Below are 27,939 nucleotides of genomic sequence, written 5' to 3'. Positions count from 1 at the left end.
AAAGAATAGTGTCAAGATCCAGAGAAGTAATAGTGCCACTATATTATGCTCTAGTCAGGCCCCACCTGGAATATTGTGTCCAGTTCTGGGCACCACAATTTAAAAAGGATGTGGAGAAACTGGAGCATGTCCAAAGGAGAGCGACTAAAATGATGAAGGGTCTGGAAGCCATGCCCTACGAGGAACAACTGAGGGAGCTGGGGATGTTTAGCCTGGAGAAGAGAAGGTTAAGAGGTGATATGATAGCCCTGTTTAAATATTTGAAGGGATGTCATATTGAGGAGGGAGCAAGCTTGTCTTCTGATGCTCCAGAGACTAGGACCCGGAACAATGGATGCAAGCTGCAGGAAAAGAGATTCCACCTCAACATTAGGAGGAACTTCCTGAAAGTAAGGGCTGTTCGACAGTGGAACACACTCCCTCAGAGAGTGGTGGAGTCTCCCTCCTTGGAGGTCTTTAAGCAGAGGCTAGATGGCAATCTGTTGGGGATACTTTGATTTGGATTTCCTGCATGGCATGGGAGTTGGACTGGATGGCCATTGAGGTCTCTTCCAACTCTATTATTCTATGATTCTAAGACAGTTTGAAATCCCCTCTCCCATCACCTGGCGTATTTCTAAGTCCCATACCTGCAATTCTGTTTTAGACTTTGAATACGTAAGGGTCAAAATTGTTCATTTGCAGCAAATAAAATCAGGTCTACTAACTCTCTTGCGGCCAGGGTTTCCAGGTCTCAAGGCCTTGCCTTGAATCCTAGGGTCTTTACCAACTTTTCTAATCCTCAGAGTGAGGGAAAGGATTCTCATAGTGACAGCACTGCTTTGAAAACCATGTGTATATCTGTTTTCTCCATTTGTTAGACTTGATGTTCCATATTTGAATGGCATATTTTGTGTGGCTGTGGCTGATGCTTAAGGTATTATGCTCTGCGATGTCACCAGAAAGATACCTTTGTAGCATCAGTAGGTGTCATTCTTCAGTGTCAGGTTCTTCTTGATTTCACATGAGTACTTGAAGCAGCATTTCCCAACTGGGTGTTTTGGGCTATACCACTCCATAATCCCCAGCCATTGGTTATGCTGGCTGAGGTACATAGGCTTTGTAGTCTGAAACACCTAGAAAGTACCAGGCTGCAGGGGGGGGGGGGAATTGTTGTTGTTGTTGTTATTATTATTTCTCAGTCTTGCCAGATGGATTGCAGACTTCTACGCTTTGTGGAAGTGGAATGTGGAAATAGAGTGGCTATGCAATGAAACAGAAGAGGGGGAACCCCAATTTTCTCTTTGTGCTTTAAACTAAATTTGGATGATATGTAGTGTATATGACCAATACCACATCCTGTTTTTATTTATAAAGTCATATTCACGATTCCTCCAAAAGACAAGAAAAAGTAATGTACATTCACTGAATCGGCTACCCTCTCATTTGAACTCCAAATCCCATCTACCCAGACAGTCAGGGTGATGTGAGTTCTTGCCTAACACATCTTCCTCAAGTTGGGAACATTGTGCTGCATAATTCGTTCATATGGAGTTTTCCTTCTGTAGACATTTTCCAGATCTATGTAATACATGCTCTTGCTGTTTATGGTTAACTACTGCCAGTTGACTTAGACTGTGATGACCCTATGAATGAGAGACATCCAATGAATTGATTCTTTTCCTATTCACTTTCTTCACCGTCCAGTTTTCAGAACTATACATAGAAATGGCATGGACAATCCTGATTTTAGCATTCAATGATATATCTTTACACTTTAGGATCTTGTCTAGTTGCTTTATAGCTGCCCTTCCAAGTCCTAGTCTTCTTCTGATTTCTTGGTGGCAGTCTCCCTTCTGATTAATGATTGAGCCAAGATTTGGAAAATCTTGAACTATTTAAATGTTTCCATTGTCTACTTTAATGTTAAAAACAAATATGGAAAACAAAACAGTGGCCCACAGATTCAAAATACTCAATATACATTCCAGTTCCCAAGAAAAGGAATGCCACAGATTGCAGTAACCATAGGGCCATTGCATTAATTTCCAATTCAAGCAAAGTGATTCCCACAATTCTACAAGAAAGGCTTTTACTACCTATGGAGCAAGAAATACCAGATATCCAAGTTGGGTTCAGGAAAGGAAGGGTGCTAGGTTTCAAATTGCAAACATACATTGGACAATGGAGCGACCAAATAATTTCAAAAAATAAGCCTGTGCTTTATAGATTATAGCAAAGTTTTGACTGTATACATTACAAATCACTCTTAAAGAAATGAGTGTGCCACAACATCTGATTGACATGATGTGTAACCTATACTCAGAACAAGAGGCTACTGTCGGGACAGAATACAGAGAAAATGGTTTCCAAGTAGTAAGAGGAGTCAGGCAAGGCTTCAACTTGTTTAACTTGTATGCCAAAGAATATCACATGTAAAGCATAATTAGATGCAGAGGAAAGAGGCATGAAAATTGAAGGATGGAACATAAACAGTTTAAGATATGCAGATGGTGCCATACTACTAACAGAAAATAGCAAAGTCATGGAAGATTACTGAAAAAATAAAGGAAGAAAGTGCAAGGGCATGTTTACAGTTAAAGATTTAGGAAAAAAATGTCCACAGTTCACCAACAGATATGTATAATTTATATTGGATTTCTTTAAAAACACTTTTAACTATTCCCAATCTAAATGGCATCTGTCTAAAAGGATAATAAGTAACATATCATTCCAGTAATTAGTATTTCCTGTCAAAAAGATTTATTCTTAAGCAACCCAGTCATCTTAGTCTTTGCATCAAAGCTGAGATTCAAATGTTGGTGGAGTTTTGGAATTTAAGTATAGTAAGCAATAGTGCCTTAATTTAAAAGAAAAAACAATAGTCGTACACTCCCATCATAGCACAGTGATCTACAAATAGCCCTTCGTATCTACTGCAATGAAATTTATTTCATTCAAACAAAGAGTGACCCCTGATACGAAATGAGGGAAGGAGGAGTTCTTTACTCTCAGCTTCTTTTTTGTTGTCGTTAATCACCTTCGAGTTGATTTTGACTCATGGCGACCCTGTAAAGGAGACATCTTCAAGACTCCCTATCCTCCAGTATTCTTCTAACTCCTTGCAGATTCATACCTGTGACCTCTTTAATTGAGTCCATCCATTTAACATGTGATCTTCCTCTTTTTTCTACTTCCATCCACCTTGCCTAATATGGAGAAATAGTCAAACTGACACAGAGGGAACAAGGCAAACAGTGCAAGGACCCAAAAGTGGGAGGCAAAAGAACTTGCACAGGAAGCAAGTAAAGGGAACACATGGTCTTAGATGTCTCTACACTAATGCACAGAGCATGGGGAATAAGCAAGATGAACTTCAACTCCTAGCACAACAAAACAAATATCATATAATAGGCCTCACTGAAACCTGGTGGGATGAGTCTCACGATTGGAATGTAGAAATAGAGGGGTATAACCTTTTAAAGAGAAACAGGCCAAACAGGAAAGGAGGAGGAATAGCCTTATATGTCAGGGACATTTACACCAGTGAAGAGATCCAGGACATCAATCCTGGAAGCCACATCTGGATAAAAATTAAAAGGGAGGGAAACAACAGAGATCTTATTGTGGGAGTCTACTACAGACCCCCAAGTCAGCCGGAGGAATTGGATGATGCCTTTCTAGGACAGATGACCACATATTCAGAAAAGAGAGATGTAGTAGTGATGGGTGACTTCAACTACCCTGATATTTGCTGGAAGTCAAACTCAGCCAAATCCTCAAGGTCTAGCAAATTCCTCACTTGCCTTGGAGACAATTTCATTGTCCAAAAGGTGGAAGAGACAACAAGGGGATCAGCTATTTTGGATCTGATCCTAACCAACAAGGATGACTTGGTTAATGGGGTGCAAGTGGTGGGATCATTAGGTGGAAGTGACCATGTTCTCCTGGAGTTTGTTATACAGTGGAAAGGAGAAGCCAGGCATAGTCAGACACACATAGACTTTAGGAGAGCAGATTTCAGTAAACTTAGAGAAGTATTGAGGGTGATCCCGTGGTCAGAAATACTAAAAGAGAAGGGAGTTCAAGACAGATGGGAGTTTCTTAAAAGGGAGATACTGAAGGCACAATTTCAAACAGTTCCAATGATGAAGAAAAATGGGAGATGTTTCAAGAAGCCAGGATGGATGACTAAGGAACTTTAATCAGAGTTAAGTTTTAAATGGGACATGTATAAGAAATGGAAAAATGGGGAAATCACCAAAGAGGAATTCAAACAAATAGCAAGCACATGTAGGGGTAAAGTCATAAAAGCTAAAGCACAGAATGAACTCAGGCTGGCTAGAGAGGTTAAGAACAACAAAAAGGGCTTTTATGGATATGTCCACAGCAAAAGGAAGGAGAAGGAAACGGTAGGGCCACTGCGTGAGGAAGATGGCAAAATGCTAACAGAAGACAGAGAAAAGGCAGAATTACTCAACACCTTCTTTGCCTCAGTCTTCTCAGAAAAGGAAAAGGGTGCTCAACCTGAGGATAATGGAGCAGAGGACAGAATAGGGGAATTTAAGCACAGAATAAGTAAAGAGATAGTACAGGAATACCTGGTTAACCTAAACGAATATAAGTCTCCAGGACCAGATGAACTACATCCAAGGGTATTAAAAGAACTGGCAAATGTAATATCGGAGCCATTGGCAATAATCTTTGAGAAGTCCTGGAGAAAAGGAGAAGTGCCAGCAGACTGGAGGAGGGCAAACGTTGTCCCCATCTTCAAAAAGGGAAAAAAAGAGGAATCAAACAATTATCGTCCAGTTAGTCTGACATTAATACCAGGAAAGATTCTGGAGCAGATCATTAAACAGAGAGTCTGTGAACATCTAGAAGGCAATTCCATAATCACAAAAAGTCAACACGGGTTTCAGAGAAACAAGTCATGCCCTCTTTCCTTGATAAAATTACCAGCTTGGTAGATGAAGGGAATGCTGTGGATATAGAATATCTTGATTTCAGTAAGGCCTTTGACAGGGTTCCCCATGACATTTTGCAAACAAGCTTATAAAATGTGGGCTAGACAAGGTAACTGTTACATGGATTTGTAATTGGTTGACTGGATGAACCCAAAGGGTGCTCAACAATGGCTTCTTTTCATCCTGGAGAGAAGTGACCAGTGGGGTCCCACAGGGCTCTGTCCTGGGGCCAGTGCTATTCAACATCTTTATCAATGACCTGGATGACAGAATTGGGAGTATACTTATCAAATTTGCAGATGACACCAAATTAGGAGGAGTAGCTAATACTCCAGAGGACAGGATCAAGATTCAAAATGACCTGAACAGACTAGAAAACTGGGCCAAAGCTAACAAAAAGAAATTCAACACGGAGAAATGTAAGGTACTGCACTTATGGCGGAAAAGTGAAACACACAGATATAGGATAGGGGACACCTGGCTGAATGAAACTACGTGTGAAAGGGATCTGGGAGTCCAAGTAGACCATAAGTTGAACATGAGTCAACAGTGCGATGCGGCAGCTAACAAGGCCAATACGATTTTAGGCTGCATCAATAGAAGTATAGTGTCTAGATCAAGGGAAGTAATAGTGCCACTCTATTCTGCTTTGGTCAGGACCCACCTGGAATATTTTGTCCAGTTCTGGGCACCACAATTCAAAAAGGACATTGAGAAACTGGAGCGTGTCCAAGGAGGGCGACAAAAATGGTGAAGGGTCTGGAAACCATGCCCTATGAAGAACGACTTAGGGAGCTGGGGATGTTTAGCCTGGAGAAGAGAAGATTAAGAGGTGATATGATAGCTCTGTTTAAATATTTGAAGGGATGTCAAGTTGAGGAGGGAGCAAGCTTGTTTTCTGCTGCTCCAGAGACTAGAACGCGGAACAATGGATGCAAACTACAGGAAAAGAGATTCCATCTCAACATTAGAAGGAACTTCCTGACAGTAAGAGCTGTTCGACAGTGGAACACACTCCCTCGGAGTGTAGTAGAGTCTCCTTCCTTGGATGTCTTTAAGCAGAGGCTAGATGGCCATCTGTCGGGGATGCTTTGATTTGGATTTCCTGCATGGCAGCGGGTTGGACTGGATGGCCCCTGTGGTCTCTTCCAACTCTACGATTCTATGATTCTATGATTCTATGATTCTAATTATGCAAGCCTTATCATGATGTGGACAAAGTATGACAGCTTCGGTTTAGTCATCTTTGTTTCCAGGGAAATTTTAGGCTTGATCTGTTCTAGGATACATTCATTTGTTCTTTTTGCTGTCCACGGTATCGTCAGTACTCTTCTCCAGCACTGCATCTTAAACAAATTTATTCTTTCTTTGTCTGTTTTCTTAACTATCCATTTCTCACATCCATACATGGTAAAGGGAAATACAATTCTAACTTTCATGCTTAGTTGTATATCTTTGCTCTTTAGGAGCTTTTTTAGATCTTTCACAGCTGCCCTCCCCATTCTTAGGGCCCATTCCCACTTACTTGTAGATTCGATTTCTGAACCGAATCCTGAAACCAATTCAGCAAACACAGTGGCTTCCACTATGTTTGCGCCAGTTTCAGGATTCCTTTTAGGAATCGAAATGCCTGTTCTGACAGGCTTCTTTTGGCAAGGCTGCAGACAAATCAAGAAGGATGAGAACAGAGTAAAGGCCATTAGCCTTGGCCCGTAAAAGGTCATTTGAGATCTTAGTGAGGGCTGTCTCAGTAGAATGCCGTGGGCGGAAACCAGACTGAAAGGGATCGAGAATGGAGTTTTTTGTGGACCTGCTTCTTACAAAGTTACTATAAAGTCACTCAAAGTTACTCTTACAGACTTACTAAAATTTCAAAATAAAAGTATAAAAATCAAAGAGAAGGTTTTTGTAAAAAAATGAAAAAAAAAACGTATGTTTATGAAGTTTACAGTCTTCTTGTAAATATTCATTCCCCATTCGTTGCAAGACACTATATAATCAAATATTTTCTCCAATATTTTATCATTAGTATCCAAGCTTTTTCTACTTCTGTTATTGACAGAAGTAGATTATTTAATGTGCATGTAAATCTAATTCAATCATGTCCAGTAGTTTTATTAGCCACTCTTCAGTTGATGGTATTGTTATCTCTTTCCAATATTTAGCTAAGAGAATGCGTGCAGATGTCACCATATATAGCAGTGATGGAGAACCTTTTAGAGACAGAGTGCCCAAACTGCAAGCCAAAACCAATTTATTTATTGCAAAGTGTCACGTCCCTCTGGATTTCTAGTGACAAATTCTACTGAACTCTGTGTTGGGACTATGGTGCATGTGCCCACAGAGAGGGCTCTGAGTGCCACCTCTGGCACGCATGCCATAGGTTCGCCACCACTGATATATAGGATTAATTTCCAATGCTCTTTTTGAATTGCTTTGTTAAGCAGAAATAATTCAGGTCTCATAGGGATACATTTCCCTATAATTTGTGACATTATAGAGTGTATTGATTTCCAGTACAGTATTTTTTAATAATGGGACAGCTTCACCATAAGTGAAAAAAGGATTCATGTGTTACTTTACACTTCCAACATGTTGGATCAACTTCTTTATACATTTTATGTAATTTATCTGGTTTAATTAATCATAGTTAGATTCTACTGAAAAGAGCTTGCTTCTTTGCTTGCTTGAGTTCTTGTTGTTGTTGTTGTTGTGTGCCATCAAGTCATTTCCAACTTATGGAAATCCTAAGGCGAAGCTATCATGCGGTTTTCTTGGCAAGATTTGTTCAGAGGAGGCTTGCCATTGCCTTCCATTGAGGCAGAAAGCATGTGACATGCCCAAGGTCACCCAGTGGGTTTCATGGCTGAGTTGGGAATCAAACCCTGGTCTCCAGAGTCGTAGTCTAACATTTGTAGTCCAACAATCAAACCACTACACCACTGCTTGGATTCTACCAAGGGCTAGTGTAGGGAAAGTAGTTATAGAGCTATAGAATTCAAATTATGAGTATTGACCTTGCCCTGGTGTCTTCTATGATGATCTTAGTATAGAGGGGGCACTTGGGATCTGCTCTAGGTAACAAAACATTTTCAGCCAGCAGTATTGGAAATACCCTGTTGTTGAAGGCTACCAACCAAAGGAACACTATGCCACAATGTAAAGAATTAGGACATTTTGTAACAGTCTATCAGAGTAAAATAGTTAAGTAAGAGATGTAACAACTGGCAGTACAAGTCCAATTTCTCATTGCCAGTGACAATACAGAGCCAACATGAAGTGCAGATTGAAACAATTGGTATCAGACCAAAAATGGGTTGAGTTGCTGATGTGATAGGAACATCAGAAGGAACAGGGTTTTGCCTTGATCCATCTACCATGTTGAAGCCCACTGTCAACATTTTAAATAGCCCTGGAAATCCTTTATTATTTATATTTAAGGCATTTATTTTTCACCTCTTGACCCACTAGGATTTCTGAGGTCCCTTGATCTTTTCATTACTCTACAAAACAAACATGATAAGCAGCTTCAAGATGCTGTTGGCTACTAACATTCAGTGGTATCACTAAGTTTGGAGTCAAACTTAGTTTGGAGTTCGGTGCAGTAACTCATGGTGTCACACACACCCATTGACCTTCTCCCATACCACACCATAGAGAATCCATAGTAATGGTTTTTGTACTATTGTTAGTCATAAATTGTAATTCTCATACACAGTGGGCTGTTGGTATACACCGGGGTTTGGTTTCAGGACCCCCAGTGGATAACAAAATCCATGGATGGTCAAGCCCCATTAAATACATTAAATGGTGTCCCTTATATAAACTGACAAAATGAAGGTTTGCTTTTTGGAATTTATACATTTTAAAAATATTTTCAAACTGTGGATGCTTGAATCTGTGCATTAAAAAATCCCTGGATACAGAGGACTAATTGCATCATAGAATGTAATGCAACAATGTGAAATTGAAGGCTTTCACAGCTGGAATCCATAGTTTTTTACGGAGTTTTCGGGTTATGTGGCCATGTTCTGGAAGAGTTTATTAGTGATGTTTCACCAGCATCTGTGGATGTCATCTTCAAAACATCAAGAATAAACTCTTCTAGAACACAGCCGCATAGCACAGAACCCCCGCAAAAAAGTAATGGCAACAGTTGTGAAATAAAAATAGCAAAATTAAAATTATAGTTTAAATTATAATAACACACAGTCTAAATGTGTTTACCTATACACAGTTTCACATGGTTAAAATGAAAATTTGACAAAATTTTATGTTTTTAAAGAAAATTTGAAAAGAATAAAATCTTATTTTTTTAAATTGAAATTTTAGTTTGTTTTTTAAAAAAACCTGGGGTCTCTCCTTTCTCTTCCCACTGATCCTCGTCCCACTTACACCATCTCTTCTGCATTTTAAATGGACCAAAGTGAATGCCCCAGCCTCTTTCTTCCCAAATGCAGATGTTTGAGAAGTAGTGGTGCCACCTCCCCTTAGGGCAGTGATGGTGTGGGCAAATCACACTCTTTCAGCCTCGGAAGGCACTCTGAAGGGTGGTGGTGGGGAAGGAAGGGGCCTTCAGAGCTCCATGGGAACTCTGAAGGGGGGTGAAGGGATAGGGTCGCCAGAAGCAACCTGAAGGCTCACAACTACCCCCCCCCCCCCCCAAATCATGCTGTCTCACCCTCAGAGGATACCAATGGCAAACCCATTGCCATGCTCTGGAGAATTTGAGGGGGACTCTGAAGGGTAGAGGGAGGGAGAGGGAAGGGTTAGGGTTACCAGAAATGACCTGAAGGTTCAGAACACACACACACACAAGTCTGGGAAGAGAAGAAGGAAATGGTTGCCCAGGGGACTGTGCCTCATGGGGGTCAGAGCTCCCAGCTGGAACAGGGAGAACCGGCCACAGCAAGGAGCCGGCCAGCCGCATATGCCTCCCCACCCCTCCTTTCTGCAGTCGCCGCAGTATTCCAGGTGAGGCCTGACCAAGACTGAATAGAGTGGCACTATTACTTCCCTTGATCTAGAGACTATACTTCTATTGATGTAGCTTAAAATTGCATTGGCCTTTTGTCCTGGCACATCACACTGTTGACTCATGTTCAACTTGAGGTCTACTAGGACTCCCAGATCCCTTTCACACGTAATCTCGTTCAGCCAGGTGTCCCCCATCCTATATCTGTGCATTTCATTTTCCCGCCCTAAATGCAGTACCTTACATTTCTCTGTGTTGAAATTCATTTTGTTAGCTTTGGCCCACTTTTCTAATCTATTAAAGTCATCTTGAATTTTGATCCCATCCTCTGGGGTATTAGCTACTCCTTCTAATTTTTTTTAAAATTTTTAGTTTCATTTTTATATATTGAAAAATAGAAGAAGACTAACCTCTTTATTTGGCCAAAGCAGTCTGCAGTGTCCCAGATACACTGTCAGAAAGGATGGGATAGCAGGGCCTTAAATAAATCTTGCACAATATAATAAGTTTGCAAGATTAATTGAAGGTACTGTTAACCCACGCTTTCTTACATCAGGTTTCAAAGATTAAGAAGAGGAAATTACAATTGCCCCATCTGTCTCAAGCTACAACTTCTGAATCATCAATCAAATACTTTCCTGCTCTCTACTTCACCCAGCCTTGTGTAATACTTCGGCTGAACTGCAAGTTCCAAAGCAGTCATTGTTTCAGAGGCTGTGTCAGACACTCATTATTTTTAAAGTGTGCTGGGTTGTTTGTGTGGATGAGAAGTTTTAGTTTTTAAAATGTGTGTGTGTATGATTTCAGAGAAATAATTTTCAGTTCAGAAAATGATACACGAGGAAAGAGGTAGAGACGGTTCCAATTTGGATTAGGGTCTGGCTGACTACTGGTAAAGAGACATGGGTTACATGCAGACTAATTGAAAAGCACTCTCCTGCTTCATTTCTATTGCCTAATCTGAATTTGCCTACTGTTTTTGATTCTTTTTTGCTTTCAATTTTGTCATTCCAATCTCCTAAAATCAGTTTGATGTCCTATATTGGGGTGTTGTCAATTTCTTCCTGTACTCCTTCATAGAATCTTTCTTTTCTTTTTTTTTTAAATATTCTTTTTTTCTTTTTTAAATATTCTTTATTGTAATATTTACAATTAAAATACAGTGCTTTATATATAGTCTCATAAATCCTTCCTTCCCTTCCCCTATTATGATTTTACATAGCTACACATAGTTACAGCCCTTTATCATATATTCCTCTAATACATTTTTCCATAACTTCTTTATCTCTCATCTTCAAAATAATCATTTGTTTGAAGTAAAAGACTGTGCATTTTCCTGTCATGCTTTTTGCTTGCTCACCACAAAACTCAATTTAAAGCTATTTCTCTCCCATTGAAAAATCATACACTATAATATAATACAGTAGTGTCTCGATTATCCAACATAAACGGGCTGACTTGTAGTCAGATAACTGAAAATGTTGCCTGTGCTTGGAGAGATGACAGGACTTGTATTTCAACACCTCTGGGTTCTCCAGAAACATGTTTTATATAGAGTTTTAAAAACTTCAAACAGCAGTATAGACATATTTGTTGGTGATCTAAAAAGGATGCAGTTAATCATTTGAAACACATATTTATTATCAAAACATGTATTAGTCACTTAAAACATTCGCTATTTGAAAAAACCAAAACACACAGCCTTTTTCGGACCACAGCTGAGGTGATGTCATGTTGGCTCATGCTTCACAAAGCAAGTAATTCAAAGCAAAGCCACTGCACAAATGATTTTGTGTAATGTCACAAATCGTGCTTGGTTACAATTTACCTTCCATTCAGCAGCTCTTCACTTGTTCTTTTAGACTCAAATCTAGATAGGGAGGATCCAGGTCATTTATGTCAGTGTACCCATTTTGAAATGTGTACCTTTTCCCAATCACAATGACTATATCTTGTTATGCCATCTTCAGCTATGATGACACCAACCTTGCCCCATTTCTTAGACCTACTTGGATACCTAGCAAGCACACTATACTTTTTTTGCCATACTTGGGAATATATAAGTACATTGCCATTTCACATGCAGTTTTTTGTTACATTTTCCAGCTGTTTTAAGAGTAAAACTGCTCAGAAATATGTTTTAATTTTTTTCTAGTACAGGGTTTTTGGGGGAGAGAAAACCTCAGACAATCCAAGGGAGCACTTCCCACTCCTTTACATGGACACAGAACCTAATCTGCAATTAAAATAACAGAGCAGTTGTGCAGATAAGTTGATCAATATTTTAGCTTATTAAGTCAAGCTGCCCAGATCTTAATACCTTTCTCGTACCACATGTTGTTGTTGTTGTTGCATGCCTTCACGTCGTTTCCATTTTATGGTGACCCTAAGCTGAACCTATCATGGGGTTTCCTTGGCAAGATTTGTTCACGGGGCTATTTGCCTTTGCCGTTCTCTGAGACTGAGAGAGTATGAGAGAGAACAATGGATGCAAGCTCCAGGAAACGAGATTCCAACTCAACATTAGGAAGAACTTCCTAACAGTAAGGGATGTTCGACAGTGGAACAAACTCCCTTGAAATGTAGTGGAGTCTCCTTCCTTAGAGGTCTTCAAACAGAGGCTGGATGGCCATCTGTCGGGGATGCTTTGATTGAGAGTTCCTGCATGGCAGGGGGGTTGGACTGGATGGCCCTTGCGGTCTCTTCCAACTCTACGATTCTATGATTCTATGATTCTATGTTTTACCCTACATCACCCATGGCTGGCAGGTATTCGATCCCTGGCCTCGAAAATCCTAGTCCATTGAAACCACTACACCACACTTGTTTTCCTGTACTTCTGCCTCATGGTTACTCCTGATACCTCAAAAATCACCTTACCGAGTTCAGGTTTTCTGTCAGCTTGTGGGCTGTCACTATGTTCCTTTGGTAATCCCCTACTTTACCTCAGCCTTTTACTTCAGGGATTACATTTTCCTCTAAACCAGTGGTTCTCAACCTTCCTAACCCTTTAATGCAGTTCCTCATGTTGTGGTGGCCCCCATCTATAACATTATTTTCATCTCGGTTCCTAAAACCATCAGAAATGTGTGTTTACCGATGGTCTTAGGCGTCCCCTGTGAAAGGGTCATTCAACCCCCAATGGGGTTGCGACCTACAGGTTGAGAACCGCTGCTCTAAACCTTTGTAACACTTCTTCTTCTGGTACATCAACTGTGTACAGTATTTTCATTTCACATCCCCTTAACATATCACCTTTGGCCAAACTCTGCTGACTGTCCACTCAAGACTTTGGGTTTCTCTTAACCAAATGGCTCTCCCCACAATATCCCACTGCTAATACCAAATATATGTGATGGATCTCTATTGCAATCTGGTCCTGAAGTTCCAGCCTTTGGACTCCTGTCACTCACCCTTCCCTTGTTTGCCACTTAATCCCTGCCTGGACCTATGAGTTCCCCCTTAAACAATTGGCCCTCCATATCCACAGATTCTTTATCCATGGATTCAAGCATCCATGGCTTCAAAATATTGAAAAAATTATATAAATTACAAAAAGTAAACTATGATGTTGCCATTTTATATAAGGGACACCATTTTACTATCCATTGGAACTTGAACATTCATGGATTCTGGAGAGGCCCTTCTCTCTGTCCCACCACCTTCTCAGGCTGATTTGGTGGAAACAAAGGAGAAGGCCTTCTGGGTGGCTGCTCTCAGGTGCTGAAACTCCCTCCTTAGAGAGGCCAGGATGGCCCCCTCTCTGCTCTCCTCTTGGAGGCAGATAAAAACATTTTTGTGTCATTAGGATTTTTCATACAGTTGAGGATTAGACTTCTAAATGCTGTGCAAATTAGTTGTCTAGGTGTATGTATAATTGTAATACATTGTAATATTTTAACGGCGGTCTGTAGGCACCCATTTTAACTCTGGAGGGATGCCGTAGCTGCTAGACAACATGATGTCCCTCCAGAGTTAAAAGAACCTGTTTTTTCCGGGTTCTTTTACCAGAGCCTGGTTTACATTGCGTGATGTAACAGATGCGCCATGATGTGCAGACGCTATGTGTCCATTACGTCAAAATGGCAGTGGCTGTGTGGATGGGCCTCCGCCATCAAGCCTCTGCCACTACATACAAGGATTCTGGACCTTGTGGTTGCTGCGTGGTCCAGAACGCTAATATCTCTGCCACCATGCCCCTTTCAGCCTGTCTGTCTCGGGCCAAAGACACACAACAATGGATTCAAACTACAGGAAAAGAGATTCCACCTAAACATTAGGAGGAACTTTCTGACAGTAAAAGTTGTTTGACAGTGAAACACACATTCCCTAGGAGTGTGGTGGAGTCCCCATCTTCAAATAGAGGGTGGATGCCAGGGATGCTTTGATTGTGAGTTCTTGCATGGCAGTGAGTTGGACTGGATGGCCCTTGTGGTCTCTTCCAACTCTATGGTTCTATGATTCTAAGTAAAACAAGTATGCTTACTATCTGGCCTTCCACCTTTTCACCTGGGTTAAAAATGTCCCAGTTTCCCCCTTTCAGTTCCAAGCTGCTGCTGTGTTGCTGCTGCTCCTCTTCCTCCTCCTTCTAAAACAGACCTGCACAACATACAGCTCGGGGCTACATGGGCCTGCCAAAGGATTCTGGGTGGCCCACATGAATGTGGAATTACTTCAAGGCTCTGTCGCCACTCAGCCACCCAACTCCATCCAGGTTTGTCCTGAGAAGGCTGAGCAGCGAAGAAACAAGATGGGCAAATGATCACGGTTCATCCTTTGCTCAGCCTTCTCCTGAGGAGCATGACAGGCAAGACTCCTCTGCAACTCAACTTTCTCCTGAAGAGAGAGCCAGGCAGAGGAAGAGGAATGTGGAATTAATATTAATCAATTCTAAATTATATTATTGATTAATATTATTAATTTATTATATTTAATTAAAATATGTCTGCAGTCCGAAAGAAGTTTAGCTTATTTTAATTTTGGCCTCTACTTGCTGCCTAGTTGTGCAGGTGTGTTCTAAAATAAGCAAGGAGTATAGTTTATGGACCAAAATGTCTACAGCACCACTAGCTCATGCAGTTCCTCCTGAAGCAAAAGTGAACTACTACCCCTTGGCCTAGCTGGCAAAGGCTAAGCAAGACTGGGTGGAGGGAATGGAAGTGAAGAAGAAGAAGAGGTGTGTGGTGATACAAGTGAGAGAGAGGGCAGCAACTTGAACCTGGGTTAAAAATGTCCCAATTTCCCTCTTCCAATTCCAAGCTGCTGCTGTGCTGCTCCTCTTCCTCCTCCTCCTAAATGTTACTGACATACCATGTTTTAGTATATCAGTGGCATGGAAAAACTGTCAGGCCTAAAGATTGACCATCTCCAGTGAACAAAGACTCTGATTCAAGAACTTTGGTTGATGGACTCCGTGATAGAATTTTACTGATGCAATAAACCCACAGTAGTGAGACACAAAACTGGAAGACAGCCAATGAAGGGTGGTTTACCCATTGGGAATGGGCTAATGAAAGATATTTGAAGAAAAAACCCACACCTGTACTGAAAAGTGTATGGCCCTCCCCCCCCCCCCCCATTAAAAAATAATTCAGAAACTGAAAACTTATCTCTTAATATCTCCATGACTATGAAATAATGCATAGCAGTCAAGAAATGATTTTTAAAATGTTTTTTACTGTTACAGCTAGCCCTCAATTGTCATGGGGGTTACTGGTATAGGATCCCCATGAAAGTTAAACCATGTTTAACACACACACACACGTACAGCCATCCCTTCGTATCCATGGGGGATCCATTCTGGACCCTTCCTGCGGATGAGAATGCAGGACCTCAAGTGCCATTGTTCACTATAGCCATGTGACTGATGCATACGCTCCAGCATTAACAACAGCGGAGCTTGCCATCCACAGAGTGACATGTATATGAGAGTCAGTATGACGTAGTGGTTTGAGTGTTTGACTATAACTCTAGAGACCAGGATTCAATTCCCAGCTTGGCCATGAAACCCACTGGGTGACTTTGGGCAAGTCACATTCTCTCAGCCTCAGAGGAAGGTGATAGTAAACCTCCTCTAAACAAATCTTGCCAAGAAAACCCTATGATAGGGTTGCCATAAGTTGAAAATGTTTTAAAGGTGCACAGCAACAAACAACATGTATATGGCATCATGACTGGACACTGAGGAGCCACTTTGGATACTAGGATTTCTTATAACAGAGATTACCCAGGTTGGGGCTGCCTGTAGTGGACAATTCTCTGGCAGACCCCTTGGTACAAGACTCCACAAAATACTGGAGGTGGTATAACTCCTTTGCTCAATTAAACTGGGCTTGCTGACAATAAAATACACAGATAAGATAGCATTAAAAATAAGGAAGGGAAATAGGCAGCAGTCCACATCTAGTACAGTCCGCCCTTCTCTTACGTGGGGGATCTGTTCCAGATCCCCCCGCGTAAGAGAAAAAATGCGGATGCTCAAGCCCCATTCAAACGAATGGGGCTCGTGGCTGTGGCGGCGCAGCAGCGGCACGTGGGGTACACACCACAGGAGCGCATCCCATTCGTGCTGCCCCTTGCACCTCGCATGCTCCCGTGCAGCCTTGAGCAACTACATAGTACTTACAACTACAGAGACAATAAAGTACTTACAACTACATAGACAGTTGTAAGTAGGAATAAATAGAATCCTAGAGTCAGAAGGGACCCCCAAGTGGTATCCAGTCCAGACCCCTTCTGCCATGCAGGAATACAAAGAATCCTAAAATGGGAAGGGATCCCCAGGAGGCATCCAGTCTCACCTCCTTCGGCCAGGCAGGAAGACATAGGATCCTAGAGTTGGAAGGTTTTGATAGTAGTAAAATAGTTGCAAGTATTCTACAACGAAATAGAGAGTTGCAAGTAGCAAACAAGCTATGAGGTAGACCGGGGATTCAGGTTACTCAGTAAGAACATCTGAGTCATCCTGCAGCAGCTATAAAAAGAGGTATCCCAAAACCAGACAGAAGAGTAGTGTTGGCTTGAGTAGTGCTGGGATGTGATGGCTGTACAGCCAGCTGATAGGCTTGTAACTGAAATACGAAGGCTCTTCTACTGTTTGACTGTTGATTCCATGAAGGTATGCTCTGATATTTCTGTTTAATTGTGCTGCAAAGACTGCCTGGAAGAAGAAAGCCCTCCCTTCATCCTCCATCTTGAGGGAGAGAGAGGCAGGCTAGCTCCGCCAGGCCCGCCTGGAAGAAGACGAGCCTTCCCTTCGTCCTCCATCTTGAGGGAGAGAGAGGCAGGCTATCTCCACCAGGCCCGCCTGGAAGAAGACGAGCCTTCCCTTCGTCCTCCATCTTGAGGGAGAGAGAGGCAGGCTATCTCCGCCAGGCCCGCCTGGAAGAAGACGAGCCTTCCCTTCGTCCTCCATCTTGAGGGAGAGAGAGGCAGGCTAGCTCCGCCAGGCCCGCCTGGAAGAAGACGAGCCTTCCCTTCGTCCTCCATCTTGAGGGAGAGAGAGGCAGGCTAGCTCCGCCAGGCCCGCCTGGAAGAAGACGAGCCTTCCCTTCGTCCTCCATCTTGAGGGAGAGAGAGGCAGGCTAGCTCCGCCAGGCCCGCCTGGAAGAAGACGAGCCTTCCCTTCGTCCTCCATCTTGAGGGAGCGAGAGGCAGGCTAGCTCCGCCAGGCCCGCCTGGAAGAAGACGAGCCTTCCCTTCGTCCTCCATCTTGAGGGAGCGAGAGGCAGGCTAGCTCCGCCAGGCCCGCCTGGAAGAAGACGAGCCTTCCCTTCGTCCTCCATCTTGAGGGAGAGAGAGGCAAGCTAGCTCACCAGGCCCGCCTGGAAGAAGACGAGACCTCCCTTCAGCCGCCATCTTGAGGGAGAGAGAGGCAGGCTAGCTCCACCAGGCCCGCCTGGAAGAAGACGAGCCCTCCCTCTGGTCCATCTGCCTTGGTCCAGGCCTCAGAGGGAGAGAAGAATGCTGGACCTGATCCTCTCCCCCCTCACCATTCCCTTCTCCTTTTGTGTCATGTCTTTTAGATTGTAAGCCTGAGGGCAGGGAACCATCTATTATCCCCTCTGTTGTAAACCGCTTGGATTCCCAGTGATTGGGCGGTATATAAATAAATCCTATTATTATTATTTATTATTATTATTATTATTATTATTATTATTATTATTAATCAAGGACTGGTTGAAATTGTGCAAATTACTTTATATGCCGCTGGTATGAAAACAATACTAGTTGCTAACTCATAAATCCTACTGAGCCAAATCATCTGTTAGTCTTGTCTAGTCAAGGGCCATCCAGTTTGACACCACTTTAACCGCTACATCCTACAGAAATTTGATAAGGTCTTTGGCAGTCTTAGGCGTTTATCAGATGGGGGTCTTTGCAGCTCAGATCCGGGGCTTTTGCGGATTGGGCGATTCACATTCATGTGATAACGAGAATGTATTTTCATACCTGGTAGTTTTAAATGTGAGCTCCTTCCGCGGGACTTCCGCACTGAATCCTTACTGACTCCTCATTTTGGCGCATTTTGGCGAGTGTGCTAAATAAGTGGATTGACGCAATTTGCAATTGGGCTCTGTTCGATCTCACTGCAAATTGGTTTGGTGTGGAATCCCAATTTGCTTGTGCTCCTGACCACCATCGCAAGACCCCCGGGTTGCAAATCTCCCATGATGCCCTGCTGCAGTTTGCCCCATTTTCTTCTGGTGGCTCTTTTTGCTTTCAGGGCAACCGGGGCTCCATTGGAGCTCTGTCTCTGCTTTCCTCTCCTTCCTTGCTGCAACCTCTTGGCCAGTGTGCTTTCTCCCTCCCTGCCTCTCTCCCTTTCTCTCTCTCTCACATACACATATCCCTGGCAGCCAAATTCAAAGGGATCCTCTGTGTCAGAGCCCCATTCGTTTCATCCACATGTACATCTATCCTCCTGTCAATCTCCTCATCTATCTCATATATGCACACAGAGAGAGAGAGAGACACACACACAGACACATATCCCTGGCAGCCAAATTCAAAGGGATCCTCCGTGTCAGAGCCCCATCCATTTCATCCACATGTACATCTATACTAAGGATGTACACTAATGTTTTTGAAATAGATTTGAAGGAAATGAAACATGAGGCTGGAGGGAGAGATGGAACTCCCAGAATTCCATAGCCTCGAGCCAAGGACCCCACAACAAACTCCAACTCCCATAATAGTAATACTTTATTTTTAAAATAATAATAATAATAATTTATTATTTTAAAATAATAATAATAATAATAATAATAATAATAATAATAATAATAATAATTTAGGTTTTAGTTTGCTGAGGCACCAGAGCTCTCTAGCAGAGAAGGCTCAATGTCTCTGGACACTACAGTTCCCAGAATTCCATAGCACTGAGCCAGGACAGTTAAACTAGAGTTAAACTGGATTATCTCCCCAGTGTGGATGCAACCTAAGAGAAGGCAACTGAATGACAGGAGGATGGATGTGGATATATATAGATATAGCTCTTTAAGGGCTTTTGGACTTCAGCTCCCAGAATCCCAGGCTATTGGCCAACATGGCTGAGGCTTCTGGGAGCTGAAGTCCAGGATCCTTTAAAGGGCACAGTTTGGGGACCACCGGGATAGATGTTGATGTGGATGAATTGGATCGGGGCTCTGACATGGAGGACCATTTGAATTTGGCTGCCAGGGATGGGAAACTAGAAGGAAGGAAGAAAAAAGGGGGAGATGTCATTCTGGAGAGGCTAGCATTCGCATGAAAGTGGAGCCAGGCTCCCTTCTTAGCCCCGGAAGTGCAAAGGTTCAGGATGCCTTCAGGGCCCCACTGAGCATGTGCAAGGGTCCCAATTCGAATCGTTGAATCCCCCATGGTATGCACCAGTGTGGAACTACAGTTTGCACTCACTCCGCTTTGCCTGAATCCGCATCACATGACTTCCTTCGATTCGATTCCCCCACAGTTCGGAAGGGCAACGGAAGAGCAACTAGGTATGAAAATACATTCTCGTTGTAACGTGAATTCGAATCGCCCAATCCGCAGATGCCCCGGATCAGACCCCGTCTGATAAACACCATAGACACAGACACCTAAAGATCTTGTGAAAACTACAAATCCCATCTGGGAATCTCACAAGTGCTAAAAGCTACAGATTTTGCAAAATAGTAAGGACTTTGCAAAAGTGAACATTTGAGGTTTCCATATAGGATGGTGCTATGGCACTTAAACCGCTGTCAAACTGCTTTATTTCAACAGGGTGGGTTGACATTAAGGAAAGTCTTGCAATATAAGCCATTACAGAGAAGTTGTGAAACTGGGAGCAAATCAGTAGTAAATCTGTAGTAAAGTGTTAGTAAACAAGTAGTAAACAGATAGTAAGCCAGTATCAAGCCATCAGTAAACTGATAGTAGCTTGTTAGTAAAATGGTAGTAAACTGTTAGTAAATCAGTGGTAAATTCTGTCAGGGATGATGGGAGTTGTTGCTCTTCACCTCTGGCTCGAACTCACCACCTTGTTACGCACCGGCGCTGACCAGTTTTGGTCAGTGGTTAAAGCTTTGCTTCAAAAGCAGCAGAGTTACAGAGAATAGGCTGAAGACCCTGACAAACTCTCCAAGCCTTCTCACTCTTGCTTCCACAGAAGTCTTCCCACTTCTTCAGGATCCAGCTGGCTCTTGTATCTTCACCCAAGACACCAGACAACTCAGTAGTCTTATATAAAAGATCTACTTTATTCTACTATATACAGCTCCAAAACTATCCAACACAACTCCAATACTCCTCACTACTATCCACTACTACCCACACAATACATTAGGATTCATTGCCATTATTATAGTTCTTGGATCATACCACCCACTCTTGTCAGTTTCCACCCAGTGGGCGTGTACATCCACTCTCATTGGTTCTCTTGTTTCTACCCAGAATTAATGATTTCATCATCTCAGCCTTGACCACTTAACAATTCTCAGGTGTGTTCAATTATCCACTTTGCATTTCTGTCCTTGGCATTCAGGACTTGTTAATTACATTACCTTTAACACCTGTGTGGCTCTTAATTTGCTTCTGCTGAGTCACCCTGACTCTCACATACATGTTTTATTTCAATCACTGTATGTCCCATGTTGCTTTTTCCTTAACAATCCCCTCCGAAATAAAATATTGTATGTGGCTTACAATGTCATTCCAACCATTTGTGTCAATCTTTCATGTTTTTCTACTGTTAAAGCTTTTGTAAACAAATCTGCAATGTTATATTGTGTTTCTATGTACCTCAATTCTATTTCTCCTTTTTGAACCATGTCTCTCACATTTTGGTACCTTACACCCACATATTTGGTTCTGTTCTTCAAACTTTCTGTTTCAGCCATCGCTATGCATGATTGTGAATCTTCTTGAATTTCTACAGGTACTCTGAAATTTTCGCTCAAGTCAATTAACAATTGTTCAAGCCATTGTACCTCGTTAACAATTTCGTTCAAAGCTGCAAACTCTGCTTCAGTTGTGCTTAACGCTACGTTTGTTTGTTTTCTACTTCTCCATACTATGGGACTTTCACTATACTTGATGATCATTCCTGTCACTGATTTCTTGTCTCCTGACTCTGATGCAAACGAACTGTCTACAAAACAATCTAAATCTGCATTGCTGTTTCTGATGATTAACTTTTTGTCTAAAGTCCCTTTCAAATATCTTAGTAAATGTTTCACAGCTGTCCAATCCTCAACCTTAGGATTACAAAGTCTTCTAGATAAAACGTTAATGGCATACGCAATGTCTGGTCTAGTGTGGCAAGAAATGAATTGTAGAGATCCTATGATGCTCCTGAAAAATGTCTTGTCCTCAAAATCTCTGGTTGTTGGCTCAGAAACGAAAGCAGTTGTCATTGGAGCTCTAACTATCTTGGCATTCTGTAGTCCACACTTTTCTATCAAGTTCTCTATCTTCTTTCTCTGGCTTAACAAACAATGTCCTTCTTGTGTCCATTCAACATTAATGCCTAAATAGGATTTCAACAAACTTAGGTCCTTTAAAACAAACTTTTCTGACAATTCTCTCTTAACTGACTCTATTTCCTGTTTTGACTTTGCTGCCACGCACAAGTCATCCACATAAATCACTAGCACTATGTCTCCTTTTGTATAAACACAAGCATATGCTACGCTTCTCTTGTATCCTAACTTAACTAACTCTTCATTAATGCACAAATTCCAAGCTCTGGCACTCTGTTTTAAACCATACAACGCCTTCTTCAATCTATAAACCTTCTGACTTCCATTCTCCTCAAAACCTTGTGGCTGTTCCATAAAAATTTCTTCATCCAAAGTTGCATTTAAGTAAGCTGTTTCAAAATCAAAATGTTCCACAACTAAATTCCTTCTTGCTGCTACAGCTAACACCATTCTCAAACTTTCTGGCTTTGCTGTTGGAGAGTAAGTCTTGTCAAAATTCTCATACTGCTGTTGTGCAAAACCCTTAGCTACTAATCTTGCCTTGTACTTAATGCTTCCATCAGGCATTTCCTTTCTTTTGTATACCCATTTACAACCAATCACTTTCTTATCTATGGGTCTATCCACAACTTCAAACACATTTTTGTTCACCAAGCAACTAAATTCACTATCCATTGCATCACTCCATCTTTCCTGTTCTTCCCTAGAAAAAGTTTCTAACTCTTCAAAACTCTCAGGCTCTTCTACTACTGTACAAGCTCTTGCCTGTGTCACAACAAACCTATCTGGTGACTTTCTAACTCTGTGACTACGCCTGGGTACGAATTCTGTCGTTCTGCCTCTCTCCTCATCACTGTCTGCACTAGAAGTTGTTGTTCTTCTGCTAAATCTTTTGTCTTCTGTCATCCTAGTGGTTACTGGTCTTGTTTGTGTCTCCCCATCTGAGGTACTACCACTACTGCTAGTAGAGGCTTCTGGCTTGACTGAAACCCCTCCGTTTCCTGAAGTTGGTTCAGTCTGTGCTTCCTGCTCACTTGAGCTGCCTAACCTCAAGAACACTTCTTTATTGGCATGCAGCTTGTCCCAGCCAGCATGTCTTTCAAAATTTGCAGACCTGGAGTACTGTACTTCTCTTCCTCCCAAATGAAATTTGTAACTATTCCCTGAATATCCTAGAAACCTAAGCCTTTTGCTTTTTGGTTCTTCTTTTCTCCTAAAACAAGCAGGTATGTATACATGTGCATACTGTCCAAAAACTCTTAGATATTTGAAATTTGGCACTCTCCCATACAACACCCTGTAGGGAATGTCTTCAATCTCAGAATGAAACAACCTGTTGCTTATGTGTATGGCAGTCAGAGTTGCTTCACCCCAGAAGCTTTCTCCAACTCCTGCATCTGCCATCAAACAAGCAGAAATCCTTTTAATGTCTTGGATTTTTCTTTCTGCTAAACCTTCCTCACTTGGACAAGCAGGGTTAGTGGTTTCATGTCTTATCCCCACCTTCTAAAACCAATTATATAGCTGGTTGTTTAAAAATTCGCCACCTCTATCTGTAACAATAGTCAAAACTTTGCTATCAAATTGTCTTTCTACCATTCTTACCCATGCTTTCAAACTTTGCCCAGCATCAGACTTATTTTTCAATATTCTTACAAAAGCATACCTTGAATATCTATCCACAATTACTAGGAAATATTTGCTTCCTCCTAATGACAAACAATTAGCTTGGGCTACATCAGCATGTACAAACTGAAATGGTCTTTGAGCAATTCTCTTGGACTTCTTAGCTACTGGAAAAGCTCTGACCTTCACTTGATTACAAACAGTACAGTCTAAATGATTTTTACATTCTGCCACTTTTAGATCTGGACACATGCTTATTAAATTCTTTAAACACTTAAAACTTGCATGGCCAAATTTTCTGTGCAGCTCATGTATGCAGTCTTTGTGCATTGGCACATTATCAATATTGTTAGCATTCTCAACTTTGTAATTATCAACATTTTCTTCCAGGAAATAAAGCTTATCCTTTTTCAAGCCTATGCCACGCAGTTCCCCATTCAAGGTTATTTTACACAAGTTCTTTTCAAATGTGACTATGTAGTCTCTGTCTGTTAATCTGCTTACTGATAACAAATTGTTTTCTAATTCTTTCACATGCAAAACATCATTAAAGTTTTCTTTCAGCCCTGGAATGTAAACTGTTCCCATTTGATTTACAGTACTAAGCTCATTCCCATCAGCCAAAACTACAGCATTTACATTGGCTGGCTTTCTATCACTAATTAAGTTAATATTATTACACATGGAGGACAAAGCTCCTGAATCAACTAGCCATTTAGAGTTTGCATTTTGTTTTTCCTTAATCATGGTCGCAAACCCCTTATTATTATTTCTATTGTCCTTCAAAAATGGCGGCTTGGACTGCTTCTGCCTCTGGTCGTGCCGTGGTTGCCATCTGCTCTCTTGCTTGCTTCTTACAGCAGCCAATTGCTTGCAGTGCCTCTGTAGATGTCCTATCTTCTTGCAGTAAAAACATCTCCGTTGCTCCCTCGAAGAAGCTGCCTGCTCCAGCCCACGCACATCAGGCTTGGCTTGCTCACTTGGCACAGTCTTAGAAGTTGGAGCGTCATTTCTCTCAGACTGTCTCCTCTGGTTTTCTTCCAGAATTCTGGCCACAATTAAGTCTCTAGTCAATTCTGTTTCAGGTAAGTTCTGAAGGCTGTTAGTAATGTTCCCCCAAGAAGGGTCTAATGATTCAATTGGTATATAGCATTGCTGTTCTCTGCTTATTTCAACTCCTCTTAGCTCAGCCTGCACAAACAAATCTTGCATCGTTTTCAAATGCTCCACTACACACTGGCCTTTTTCCATTTTCTGCCTATAAATTCTCTTAGACCATAGCATTTTTGCAAAGGCAGTTGAAGGAGTGTGTAGTCTCTGCAGAGTGTCCCACACATCTTTGGCAGTTTCCTTATCTCTAACATCGTTAATCAAGTCTTCTTCCAGCATTAGGAAAAGACAGGCTTTGGCTTTGTTATCTTTCTCTTTTATAGCTGCAGTAGGGTCTGCTGGCAGCCCGGCTTCAACAGTGGCCCACAAACTTTCTTTTACTAGCAGAGACTGGGCATAAATCTTCCAGGTGGAGTAGTTGCTTCTGTTCAATTTACTAAACTTCAAAATCTCCATCTTAATTTGTGCAGTGACTCAATTGACACAGTCCTTCTGAGTATGCACAGCTGACCCCTTTCGGGCTTAATCAAAACACAGGAGGAGTTACTCACAGAGCTTATCAGTGCAGCGCAAACAGCTTGCTCTGATCTGTCTTCCACAAAACTGTCTTCCACTCTCTGGAACTTTCAGCTTCTGTGGATGCTGGGTGCTGTAGTATCTGGGCCCATAACCCTTGTCAGGGATGATGGGAGTTGTTGCTCTTCACCTCTGGCTCGAACTCACCACCTTGTTACGCACCGGCGCTGACCAGTTTTGGTCAGTGGTTAAAGCTTTGCTTCAAAAGCAGCAGAGTTACAGAGAATAGGCTGAAGACCCTGACAAACTCTCCAAGCCTTCTCACTCTTGCTTCCACAGAAGTCTTCCCACTTCTTCAGGATCCAGCTGGCTCTTGTATCTTCACCCAAGACACCAGACAACTCAGTAGTCTTATATAAAAGATCTACTTTATTCTACTATATACAGCTCCAAAACTATCCAACACAACTCCAATACTCCTCACTACTACCCACACAATACATTAGGATTCATTGCCATTATTATAGTTCTTGGATCATACCACCCACTCTTGTCAGTTTCCACCCAGTGGGCGTGTACATCCACTCTCATTGGTTCTCTTGTTTCTACCCAGAATTAATGATTTCATCATCTCAGCCTTGACCACTTAACAATTCTCAGGTGTGTTCAATTATCCACTTTGCATTTCTGTCCTTGGCATTCAGGACTTGTTAATTACATTACCTTTAACACCTGTGTGGCTCTTAATTTGCTTCTGCTGAGTCACCCTGACTCTCACATACATGTTTTATTTCATTCACTGTATATCCCATGTTGCTTTTTCCTTAACAAATTCATGATATAATAGTGACAGGCATGGACATTTACAAATATCTTCATTACTGCAATTCCTTCACTACTAAACCCCTACTATTAATTCAGTACTTGTTTAATCCATCTCTCTACTGCTACTGAACTCGCTGCCTTTTTTGACACTTTTCCTGGGTGGGATATTGTTAATTAACATCGTATAATGTGAATTTCGCACCCCCTTCCTTTCCCCAAAGGGCCAGTCCAACCCTTTCAGAGTGACTTTAGACCATGATGTGTCAAAAAAGGCAGCAATTTCCGTAGCATCAGAGAGATGGATTAAATCAGTACTGAATTAGTAGTAGGGAGTTAGTAGTGGAGGAATTGCAATAATGGAGATATATGTAAATGCCCATGCCTGTTCTTGTTACCCCCATATTATGAATTTATTACTGATTTTTTTAACAGTCCACTTCTGATTTCCTAACAGTTTACTACCGGTTTACTATCTGCTTACTACAGGTTTACCAGCTGTTTCCTAGCAGTTTCCTATTGGTTTACTATCGGTTTACTATTGATTTGTTCCCAGTTCGGGGTTTGCAAGTGTAAAAATGTAGGATATGCACCCTCAAAATGAAGCGTAACCAGGATATGAAGGACATGTCCTACAAATTTAGGATGCCCTGGATGTCCAACCCATCTCCTCAAAATTTCTTTACTGATTTCAAAAGATGTCACATTGACAATAGTGCAAGCTTCCTTCTTCCTGCTCTGCATACTAGGACACCAAGCAATGGACTCAATAGACTTGGGGGGGGGGGATTCAAACTTCCTGATGTGAAGATATCTTGGACAATGGGAGATGCTTTATTCCAGCCGACCAGAATATCCTTCTTTTATGGTGAATTCAGGCAGCCTGGGTGGACATCTATCTGGAACGCTTTTACTGTGACACCTTCCATGACATAATGGCATTGAAATGGATGGCCTTTTCTTACAGCTCTCTCATTCTAGAATGCCAGCCATTACATCTTAAAGGATGGAAAAGCTCTTACACTCAAAGGATATACTTTTTGCTTGAAGTGAGTGTGCTTTCAATTGAAATTGCTTGTGTAGTAATGGGCTTGATAAATTCAGGATTTGTAAGTATAAAAATGTAGGAAATTTCCTCCTAATGAAGGGTGGCCTCAAAGTGGATGATGTGTCCTACAAATGTAGAACATCCTAGATGTCCAGACCTTCTCTTCAAAATTTCTTTACAGGGATGTTCCATTGACTATCAAGCAAAAGGCGGGTTCTTCTAAAGCCGCGGTGGCGGCGTAACGAGTGCATGTATACAGGGCGCTGCCATTGTTACGCCCTCATCACGTGCTAGGGTTGTGGGGCATGTGGGCAGTCCACCCCCAGGCAACCTTAGCACGTGATAAGGGCATGACAAAGGGCCCGTATGTACCGGACCACTGTGACACTTTCTGTGACATAATGAGGTTGGACTGGATGGCCCTTTTCTTCCCTTTCAACTCTTTCATTCTAGAATGCCAGCTATATAATTACAGAATCTTAGAGATGGAAGAGATGCCTAGTCTAACCTCCTGCCATACAGAATCTTTGATAATTGTCTCTCCGAAATCTGTTGAAAGGCATCCACTGACGGAGAGCCCACCATTGTCCAAGACAATCAATTCCACTTTGAAACCGCTCTTACACTGATAGGATGATATTTTTTTTGGCTTGAAGTGTGTTTTAAATTTAAATTGCTTGTGTAGTGAGTGGCTTGATCTTTACTAGGTCTACAAGTGTAAAAATGTAGAATCTGCCCTTCAAATGAAGGGTAAGCAGAAAATGGATGACATATGTAGGACACCCTAGATGTCCAGGCCATCTCTTCAAAATATCTTTACATATTTCAAGGGATGTCCCATTCACAATCAAGCAAGCTTGCTTTTTCCTGCTCCACAAACTAACCTAAGGCCCTGGCATCAACAACAGATTAACATGGAATTTCCTCCCTATAGTGTGTGTGTGTGTACGCGCG

Source organism: Sceloporus occidentalis, unplaced genomic scaffold (genome assembly GCF_023333645.1).
Source record: "Sceloporus occidentalis isolate IW3139 unplaced genomic scaffold, rSceOcc1.0.p SCAF_1, whole genome shotgun sequence".
NCBI lineage: Eukaryota > Metazoa > Chordata > Lepidosauria > Squamata > Phrynosomatidae > Sceloporus > Sceloporus occidentalis.
Note: the sequence above shows the minus strand (reverse complement) of the source record.